Source organism: Ptychodera flava, chromosome 21 (genome assembly GCF_041260155.1).
Source record: "Ptychodera flava strain L36383 chromosome 21, AS_Pfla_20210202, whole genome shotgun sequence".
Lineage (NCBI taxonomy): Eukaryota > Metazoa > Hemichordata > Enteropneusta > Ptychoderidae > Ptychodera > Ptychodera flava.
This window is the reverse complement of record NC_091948.1, coordinates 12,544,548-12,556,257: the sequence shown is the minus strand read 5'-3', so window position 1 is coordinate 12,556,257 and position 11,710 is coordinate 12,544,548. Positions and strand designations below refer to the sequence as shown.

At 37.4% G+C, this 11,710-nt stretch overlaps 1 protein-coding gene across 3 annotated transcripts in view; it reads left to right on the top strand.

The window, feature by feature from the left end:
• Nucleotides 1-11,710, top strand: part of LOC139121436 (stimulated by retinoic acid gene 6 protein-like) — a 41,686-nt gene that overhangs the window by 8,241 nt on the left and 21,735 nt on the right. The window contains exon 1 of one of the 3 annotated variants that reach the window (XM_070686300.1): nt 3,921-4,014. The exons of 1 other annotated variant lie outside the window; for it this stretch is intronic. The gene's annotated coding sequence lies outside the window, so the exon portion shown is untranslated. Of the gene's footprint in view, nt 1-3,920; nt 4,015-11,710 lie in introns of those variants that run through there. One more of the 3 variants, XR_011549273.1, reaches the window with a different exon arrangement.

Genomic DNA, 11,710 nt, shown 5'->3' with positions numbered 1-11,710 from the left:
AGGTCCCCGGATATAAAACTACATGAACATTGCCACATCTACTTTTAGCTGCGATTATGGAGCAGTGCTGTGGCTTATTGATTGCGCTAGGGTCATTTGCGTCAAAAAGTCTCCCATCATACCAATATGAAGCGTGTAGCACTTGTGGCTACAGAGTTATATATATATATATATATATATATATATATATATATATATATATATATATATATATATTATATATATATATATATATATATATATATATATATATATAATCTCCCAGTATTTCGAACGAGTGTATTAAGTATCTTGAGTATCGAAAACTTCAGCCCAAAGTGACCAGGGCTTACGAAAACATCAACATGCCAATGGAGACAGATGTATAGTTCGTCTATACCAGCGGTATAATGCACTGTGGTGAGTATTATAACTATGGAAGTTTTGTGTATTTTTCACCATATCTGCAGTGCCAGCTGTTCTAGTGAGAACTGTTTTCCTCGATACATATGCTTGATAACCAATACAGATTCAAGCACAAATACAGTCCTGACTTTATATTTATGCTGTAAGTGGTTTCTTTACAGTTAGTTATCTACACTTTGTTTTGCAGTCCTATATGTATCCCTCTACAAATTCAACTGCAACCTGTGGGTATACAATCACCTAGTGGGACGCAATGCTCTAAAATTTTCTACTGTCGCCGGTCTGTGCGAGAAAACTGGACTTGAAGGATTCCACACAAACCACTTCTTGAGGACCACAGCAGCCACACGACCGTATGAGGCGGTTAGAAACTGTAAACGAACATCACACAATTCTACAAGGTCTGTCAAATTGTAAACAACTTTAAACTTTAGCGTATACTAGTATCATTTTTTTTGCCTTTATAAAATGTTACCTAAACAATGTTTTTCTAGATTTTTGCCCAAAGCTTGATTTTAAAAGTCCAGCCAATGCAATTTGATGTCCATTCGGTCAAAAATTACCTAAAGATTTCAGAACAATTTATAATAATTGGTAAAAGCTGTTCTAAAATTTTAGCGGGAAAAATAACAGCACCCAAAGGATTAACTGATGTCTCCGCAAATGTTCTTATAAAAATAATCGCAATCATACAAATCCATTATCCAATGACAGTATATCAGAATTCGTAAGACAGTGGTTGTAAACATAGACACAAAACAGCACAGAACAGACAGTAAATAGACGGTACACAAACAAAGTCATATTCATGAAAGAAAGATAATATGGATCTCTGACCAGAAGACCAAGAAGTAATGTCAGGTGTTTCGAAAATAATAAGCGCATCCTGCCCCACATGTGGCATCCGCCATATATCAATTTATAAGTCAGATAGGTAGTGGTCACTAACTAAGGCCCAATGTCACCGAAGCCATCAGTGATCATTTGTCGAAGAGAGATATTGTATTTATCTACCAGCTTCCGATACCTGCCAAAAAAACCGTTTGAATGTAGAGACAAGTCTTGCTCTGGTGTAACCTTGATTTAACAGTTTGTAAGAGAGATGGCCATGTCTCTCTACAAAATCACCATATGAACTGCATGCTCTGCATATCGAATAAGCTGGGAAATGTATACCCCATTAGCTGGTGAGAGTGGAATATTTTTTATGAGGTGTGGAAATTGATGATACTAAAGTTGAAATCATCTCTCTTGTCATATAGCCTAGTAGAAAGGTGACCATTAGAGTCAAATTCAAGTAAAATGTCCTGATATGAAGCCGAAAAGGCCATTTCTGTAGTTTTTAATCTCCAATTCTGGAGGATAAATCATAGCGAGTATTTACTGAATTCAGAGTTATATTTCACATGAGAAATAAATGACTAGAACAAAATTAATGCGAATGCGATCAAATGTATGCAAGTTAAGTAATTTCTGAGTGATTGACTATACGGACAAAGAACCTCTTACTGTGCCGTGCTATATTTACCATTACTAAAGGAATGTTCTTGAAATTCGATTGCAGGGACTGAACAACAACACCATCAACAAGTCATTAACAATGACATAGTCCCCACTTGTAATAGGAGTATTAGTCTTGATGGGGCAGGGAAATGTGGTCATTAAGAAGTATCACTGGAGTGTATATGTTGAGATCTATGGGCACATAGGTCTATGTCGTTGTTCCCAATTTGAAACACATGAGGCATGTCTAAGTTATGGTTCTAAATCGGGAAAAAAGATCAGACCTCTAGCTGTATTGGCAAGCCAAGAAATACATATGCGCATAATAAATGAGGTACAAGATGTGACATCTTAAGGTCTAATATCCTATCAAAATTGAAGAGTATAGAACTTGTGGTTACTGAGTTATGCATATATATGTATAATCAAGGTCAAAGGTCATCGAGGTCACGTGACATTTTGAAAAAAAATTGTATTGCTAATTAATCCCTATATGCCAAAAATCAGACCTCTAGCTCTATTCGCTTGCCAAGAATTAGATATGTGCATAATTAATGAGGTAAAGCGTGTGTTGTCATAAGGTCTCCCATCCTACTAAATATAAAGGACATAGCACTTGTGGTTACCTATTTATTGACATAAACGTATATTTTAGGTAAAAGGTTATCGAGGTCACATGACATTTTGTCAAAAAAAATTGTATTGCTAAGATATCCCTATATACCAAAAATCAGACATCTAGCTCTATTGGCAGAATTAGATATGCACATAATTAATGAGGTACAGTATGTGGCGTCATAAGGTCTCCAATCATACCAAATATGAAGGGTGTAGCACTTGTGGTTACTGAGTTATGGACAAATATGTATATTTGAGGTCAAAGGTCACCGAGGTCACGTGACATTTGTAAAAAAAATTCTATTGCTAAGTTATCCCTATATCCAAAAATCAGACCTCTAGCTCTATTCGCAGAATTAAATATGCACATAATTAATGAGGTACAATATGTGGCGTCATAAGGTGTCCCATCATACCATACATGAAGGGTGTAGCACTTGTGGTTACTCACCGAGGTCACGTGACATTTTTGTCAAAAAAATTTTTTGCTGAATTATCCCTATATACCAAAAATCAGACATCTAGCTCTATTGGCTCGCTCAAAATTAGATATGCACATAATTAATGAGGTACAATATGTAGCATCATAAGGTGTCCCATTACACCATATATGAAGGTTGTAGCACTTGTGGTTACTGAGTTATGGACAAATATGTATATTTGAGGTCAAAGGTCACCAAGGTCATGTGACATTTTGTCAAAATGTCTGAGATATCTGCGTGAACGGATGAAGTCACGGATGGACGGACGGACGAACATGCCCAAATCTATAAGCCCCCAGGATTTCATCCGTGGGGACTAAAAAGTCATTAATTATGCAAATTAGCAAAACATGTGCAAGCTACACCCACCAAAATCTAATCGCTTCTTGCCAATCAAAAACTGAATCTGTGTAAGAGATTGATTCTGATCTAATCAGCCGTTTTTGAGATATCGGGCCAACAGACGGACACACACACACAGAGACATACATCGCTGCGACATTAGCTCACTTGAGCTAAAATAACTCTGACTTGGGGTCTCTACCGAGAAATAAATAAGATCTTTCGTCTGAATGCGTTGAATGAGTCCTCTCTTTCCTTTATTCTCAGAGCTAAACAAAATAATTGGGTAAATAGGGCATAGGGCAAATCGAAAGCTGAAATAGAAGTTTCATCGACCTTAATGTTGTATTTCAGTTTGTCATGTCAATGATCTTGCACCCAGGGTATGAATGAATATTATATAATTTATGGTTACCTTTCCGAGGGGAATAGCGATGAAAACAGTATAATTTCACAAAAATGTCATGACAAGCAGAGTACACTACACTGTCAAACATATCATTGATAAGTAGTGGCTTGCATGATTACATACTTAGACTATTTTATATTCTGAACGTGTAGGCCTAAAGTGACCTCAATACACCCTTTGTAAAGAAGACAAACACGAGTTTATTTTCCGTCTTTTGAAACGGCGTCACTCTTTCTCGGCTGAACTCAAGTTGAGGTAAGAATTACTTTTAAACCTAGATATGTATCGACAAGCTTGCTATCATCTTTTCTCAGAGGTACCGAACAGAAATATACGTACATCAACAGAAGTTGATTTGTACTTTTCCTTATATCAACGACAGTGTGCGTTGGATTCAGGTATTTGCCATACCCGGCAATAAATCAACCCAGAGATGTATACACAACGAGATTTAGACCAGTCAACAAGACAGTAAAACTGTGTGTCGTGTATAGGCCTATATAGAGTGAGTTGTCAAAATCAAACCGTATACTTCGTGCCCCTGAGTGATTTAATGTTGTTAATTTATACCTGCATCCTACACTTTTGCAATGAAATGTTGTCTACGGATTTCTTATTGGCTTGATGGTCGAATAACATTTGTGTTATATGGCTCACGAAATCTAAATTCTTGGAAACATTTCTTTATATTACGCTATATTTGTACGGAAGCCGGACAATAACGCACTGGTGACAGCACGTCCGTTTGAGTAGAGTGCCACTTTGCATATATTACGAGAAGTTTTGTGGCAAAAGTCGCCATTCCCTGACAACCGCTCTCCCTAAGATTGATCCAGTATTTCTATGGGAAAAGATTTCACATTTGTCATTCGTAATTCAAAGCTCTAACTGTGACTTATCACAAAGGTAACAGTGTTATTAACTTGTCACGACCGAGCAGATCGGTGTATCTGCATATCAACAGACCGGCATCATATAATTTGCATAATAAAATGATTTGTAAGACCAAAACGAAGAACATTGACGCAGAGTGAAGGACTACGAAGGTGTTTCTGAATACAGAAAGGACGAAAATGGTATTTTCAGTCCAGAATTAGGTAGAATCAAGAGTACAATGGTTGACAGCGTTATCCGTATAAAATGAGTTGAAGGCGTCCATTTTCACTACACAAAGCGAAGGACACGTGATATTTTTCCCTGCGAAAGAGGACAGAGGACTATGTTGTTAGTGCAGAATATAGTGAAATAAAATAGTTCCAATGTAGATGGAAGGACCATTTGCACTACAGAATAGGGTGAAGGACGTTATTGTCATTGTGAAATAATGCGAGGGACAGTTATAGTAAACACCTATTTGGAGCTATAGCCCCAAAATATTACCCCGAGGGGCCAACGCGTTACCAGAAACACATCGCTATTCCCCGAGGCCGTATACCCCTCGGCCGAGGGGTGTAGCAAATGTGTTTCTGGTAAAGCACGGCCACGAGGATAATGAAAGGGCACTATTATATATTATTGCCTGCTGAATACATGAGTTTATGTACCCGAGAGCAGGTGACAATTTGCCAGGAGGGCAAACTGTCTCCTGCTCCAAGGGCACATAAACCTATGTATTCAGGCAATGATATTTTTATTACATGCCTTTTCACAGTTCATGCTATATGACATCTAATTACATGCAGGGCATTTTCAAACAATTTTACCATTATCGACCAGCATTAAACAGATTTGAACGAAAGTCAAACCAGCAGTGCGCATGGAAATTTTACATTTTAGCGTTAGGCGTCTACTTTGACGTCGAAAACGTCGAAGGGCTTCACTGGACAGGGTAACCATGGAAACCGGTCAGTACATCGTTCACCAGCCCGCGAACTCCCCAGATGTTCCTATTCAAATCAATGCACTGATTTGCATTCACATCGAGGCATGTAATAAAGACCGAATAAAGATCTGCTTATAGGTGTTTCATAAGATGCCGCACGCTCATGATGTTTGTAATGTGTTTAGATATTATGCACTGCAAAAATCCATTGTGACAAGTTTACTTGGCGATTTCTCCACAGAGGTAACAGTAGTACCAATGTCTTACAATAATATCCTAAGTATTTTCATCATCATCCTTTATTCAGTATTGCAGGCCTCCGGCCTTTTATACAATAAGTGACAATAAATATACAGACAGATACAGTGGGGCTTACTACTTGAAAATGGTTACATTATACAAAAAATTGAGAAAATCCAGAAAATCCATGTGTAATATCAATTTGTCTGCAATAGACCATCCCGTAACTTGAAACTATGATAAATAAACTTTGACAAGTTTATTAAAGTATGAGGGTTCTGGGAATTTAATAGGCTGGTATATTTAATCACTGATGGTTGTTCATAAAAGAAAGGCGAGAGGAATTTTTTCCTTAAATCGTCATACACGGGACAAATAAAGCAGAAGTGAAATTCTGTTTCAACACATTGCAAATTACATAACTGGCATATTCTATTTTCTCTGGCTAGACCTTCAAAACGGCCACTTTCAATAAGCAGGTTATGGTTAGAAATTCTAAATCTACAAAGAGCTGTTCTAAATATTTCAACATTTACACAACTCAAATACTTTTCGAAAGTCAAAATATTTTTAAAAACCCGATATGAGTCCAGCTTTGAGGAGTTGGCTAGATCACATGACCATAGTTGACTACCGATATCAAGGCACCTCTGTTAAAAAAGTAGAAATGAAAACTAATTCATTGCCTACAGTCTGCATATCCCATGCTATGCCAAAACCAAAATTGAACAAAAGCTCTTTGACCTTTTTGGCCCAACAGTGGTAGCCCTTCTCAGCCATTTCATATTGATAGTTGTAACATTGTTTAATGTAACTATCATTATCACTGTGAAGTAATTTCAACCAATACTTCATAATACGTGGAAGGCGGAGTGTTTTCAAAGATTGTCGACCAAGTTCACCCAGGACAGCAAGATTGCTTGCACCTGAACTGACCTTTAGAATGTGTTTACAAAATTCTGTATGAACCCTTTCAACATCATTTCCATCATGAAATCCCCAAACCTCGCATCCATACATAAGTATCGGAAGGATTTTACAGTCAAAAATACGTAAAGCTAAATTAATATTTACATTTTTAAATTTACTAAGATAACTTTTAATACTGTACATAGCCTTTCTACCTTGTTTAGCTAAGTTTTCCTGTGCCTTTGACCAAATTCCATAACATGACAAGGTCAGGCCAAGGTAGTTAAAATACGACACAGTTTCAACGTGCACCCCATCAACTTTCCAATTTTCTTCATTTCTTCATTTCTTAACCTCCCTCCATTCCTAAATACCACAATTTTGGTCTTAGATACGTTAACTCTTAACTTCCACTTGTTACAATAAAGGCTCAATTTGTCGAGTTGCCTTTGTAATCCAATTACAGAACTACTTGTGACGGATAAATCGTCAGCAAAACAGAGATACAAAAGCTTAAACATTCCTACATAGATACCATTATACATTCCATTCTTAAGAGCTTCACCTATGTCATCAATAAAAAGGTTGAACAGAAGAGGAGATAATACAGAGCCTTGTTGAACACCATAAGTACACTGGAAAAATTCTGTAATCCCATGAGGTGTTCTAACACTTGATTTGACAGTTTTGTACATTGATTTTAATACTTTTAACATATTACTTCTCATACCTAGTTTTAAGAGTTTGTAAAATAAGGAGTTATGATCTATCCTATCGAATGCTTTTTCGAAATCGATAAAAGCGCAGTAAAGACGTGATTAATGTTTACACAAATATTTCCAGATAGCCGAGTCTAAGATGTAAATGTTGTCAACAGTGCTGTGACCCTCTCTAAACCCAGCCTGGGCTTCCGAAATTGGACAGTTAAGTTCAACAAACTTTGTTAAACGCTTGAAAATAACATTACAAAAAATCTTACTTATAATAAGAAGTAAAATTATACCCCTGTAATTACAGACAGAATCGTGCGCCCCTTTCTTAAAAAGAGGGACAATCATACCAATGACCCATTCTTCGGGGAATACACCTAAATTGAAAATTCCGTTGAACAAGTTTAACAAAATCACTCTGAATTCTCCACATGAGGTTTTAGGTTTTAAAAAAATCTACAGGAATACCATCAACCCCTGCAGCTTTACCTAATTTAAGTTTATTAATGGCAGATTCTACTTCGTCAGGTGTGATTTCACAATCAAGAACACTGATATCAATATCTATGTCTTCATTATCAGTATTTACAGCATTGTGTAATGAAAAAGAATCATTTACAAACTCATCAACTTCCTTATAAAAATCTTGAAAATCACTATGTAAATTGCCAGGTGTGTTAAATAAAACAGAAAAGTAATCGATCCATTCCTTTGCAGTAATGGTGTCTGGAGGACCTGGATAGTAAAATCTCAACATGGACCAAAACCTCTTGAATTTGAATCTTGTGCAGCTTCAGCAAATCTTCTCTGGTTCAATACTTCATAGCTTTTCTTTTTTTGTTTAACAAGTTATGATAAGAACGTTGACTTGCTTTAAAGTCGTCAAATGTGGTAGAAGTAGGACTAACCTTATGGATTTTAAGAGCATTCGTAACTTTCATTTTAAATTCACAACACTCGTCATCCCACCAGTTGTTCCGTCTGTGACCTTTTTTAATCGTAACATTTTTCTTCATGCAGGCAAGTGATTTTTGGATTGTGTCCCTCAGACAAATGGCAGCATTTTGAATATTCCCATCAACGATAAACCCATTAATTTCAGTCACAATGGCATTTGTGGAGGCACTTCTCCAAAAATTATTGACAGAGGTACGCAGATTATCATTCCATTTGCAACTGAACACGGTTGCATTGTTAACATTGCTGTGTTAGAACTAACCATTTTGTATTAACACGTGGTGACAAATCCAATTGGAAGACTAATGGTTGGTGGTCTGACTCGACTCTTGTATCAATATACATATCTGATTAAGTGAAGATCTTGACAAGATAGCAAACGATAATCTATTACACTCCCACCATTTCTTGTAATATATGTGTAACCACCACTTCCATGGTCTTTGAAATATCTGCCATTGACGATTTTAAAATCGGTACATTTACAAAAATCCAATAAACGTTTACCATATTCATTGACAGTAGAATCTTGTGACTCACGAGTCGGCAAGGGTGGATCTACATCACAATCATCGACTGGTAAAAATCTCATATCACACTCCATGGTATCGGACAGACAGCCAGTACGGGCATTAAAATCACCACATATAATAACAGGACAGTCTTTGTGAATGGCTGAGAAATAAGCCAGTTCATTTTCTAGCACTTGAAACATTTCCACATTTGCATACTGTGATGAGCCTTCTGGCGATAAATAAACAACACAAATTAACACTGAATTAATTAAATAGCCATCCTGTAAAGACAACTTTGCCCATAGAAAATCCTCTGACGTGCTTGGTAACTGTTGAATACTTTTACAAATAGTATTCTTTACAAAGATCGAGATACCACCTGAAAATCTACCCATCTGTGAGATCTTTTTTCTCACTAAATTGACAGATACATAATTTGGAATGTCAAACTGATTCTGAGTACGAGCCCAGGTTTCTGTCAGGCATAAAATGTCAAAGTCTGATCTGGTTAGATATGACATGAAGTCAATATCTGAGAATTTTGACATCAAACCATTAATGTTCCAACAAATAAACTTTGTGTCCCTAACAGACTTCGTAGTATCTTTGTTCACATTTTCAGGCTGTAGGCTGGTATTTCTCGTGTCTGTACATAAATGCTGTGACGTTTGGCTTCGGCCTGATCCCTAGCGATCGCGATTCTTGCGAAGAACGCGTATATCATTCACAGATTCATCGAATATATACAGAGTTCCATCGATCTTGAGCTTGTCAAAATTCAGATAGGCACGTTTCCCTTCTTGTCTTGCTTTCTGAAGAAACGGACCCAACTTTTTCCTTGTCTCTCGCACCATTGGAGAAAAATCTTCAGAAATCCTGAAGTTGGTGTCTTTCAAGGCCTCTCGTGCTCTCTGTAAAACTTGTTCCCTTTGTTTGAAACGTGCAAATTTGGCAATGATTGGCTGTGGACGAGATCTAGCGTTGGTCAGACGATGGACTCTGTCAAATTCAAGGTTGCTTCCATCCATGTCTAGTTTCTGTGATATAAAACTTCTCACTTCGTTTTCAGAATCTTCCCAGGTCTCATTGTTGGATTGTTCGATGCTGTGAAACAGGAGATTGTCTCGCTTCAACCGGCCTTTGACATCATCGAGTTCTCTTGATATAGAACTTAAACTGTCCTTTAACCTTTTATTTTCTTCTGTCAGTCTCACAGTTTCTTGATAATTTTGTTTTAATTCATTTCGCATACTAGCAACTTCTTCCTTTAATTCGTCAACTCTATCTTGGACGTTGTGAACAGATGTATCGATTTGTCGCTTTAGGTCTGTTTTGAGCTCTCGAATTTCACGTACAATGTCTGTCAAACTGATGTCGTGCATAAAGCTTACCTCTTGTTCAATCGCATTAGTAGTTGAATTCGATCTCAGTTCTCTCTGACTTGTGCAATCTGTAAGTTTCGTCTGCTTTGTCTGCTTTGGAGGTCCAGGATTGAGTTCGATATCGCCACTCATAGTCAGCAACAGCGGTACGAATACATTAGTAAAGTTACCTTGTAATCCTTCAGAGACAACAACGCCGGTGACATGGATCTGATCGAAATTTACGAACTTCTCGTATTCCATGTAAATATTGGAATCTTCATGAGCAGGAAAGTCCACAAGCTTGGTTGTGTCTACTTTTGACAACGCATACCCTGCCAACAACGTCAATGCAATGATGAATAAAGTTGCCGTAACGCGGCACAACGAATCAAGCCCAGGTGGCCACTCTGCATAACGTGTGGAAACGTCACCACGGCATTCAACGCCCTTCCAAGAAGAGGGTTGCAAAAACACGCCAATTCGCACTCTCCAAAGTTGTATATCAATGCCCATCTTTTCGGTTTGTTGTTATGCTTGGTCTTGACGAAAAATTACCAAAAGAATAGTGTTCTCTCCCGAAAACTCGTGAAAAGTTTACGAGCAACCGAAATACCCTGCTAGCACATGGAAATCAATATGGTGCCCCCTAATATCCTAAGTATACCTAGCAATAGCCTTGATTGCACTTGAATCCTTTTCTTCGATGAGCGTTTCAAGTTCCTAAGCTGTCGGAAAGGGAAATCTTGCTGCCCGGGCGATCATCATGTTCTAGTTATCCGTCAATGTTTCAGAGCTGCATACGCCATTACACGTATGGTCACATGACCGAGCACCTTTCCAAATGAGGACAAAATATCCCTAACTCGTGTGAAAAATCTGATCCCAGGTCCTTGAGGTGTGAGATTCTATTATTCACTGTCTAATTGGGCGAATGACAATGCTATCAGTGTAGAATATCATGAAGGGCAGCATTTTCACTGCAAACTCGGGCGAAGAAAAATGTTATTGGTGCAGAATACGGTGAAGAACAATTTTTTCGTAATAGGGAAGCGATATTTCATACTGCTCAACATCTTATCCTGCGCCGAAAATGTTGTCCTCCGCCTAATTATGTACAGATTTTTTTTATCACTTTATTAACTTTCCTGTTTAGTCTTTTTTGCCTTTTACCGTCTTTCTATGTCCTTCCTTTCTTTCAAATAGTACATCTAGTGAAACAAGTCTGCTACTCTAACCTTGAAATGATAAACTTCATTCAAATATTTCAAAATTGAAAATTTATCATTACAAGTGTAAATATTTGCAACAGACTATTCAACCAACTCAGTACGAATTATTTTTGGCGTCAAATTACAGCGGGGCAAACGTTTACCATACACTTTCTGCAACAACATTCAGGTCTTCATTTTAATTCGGGAACTCTATGAAGAAACA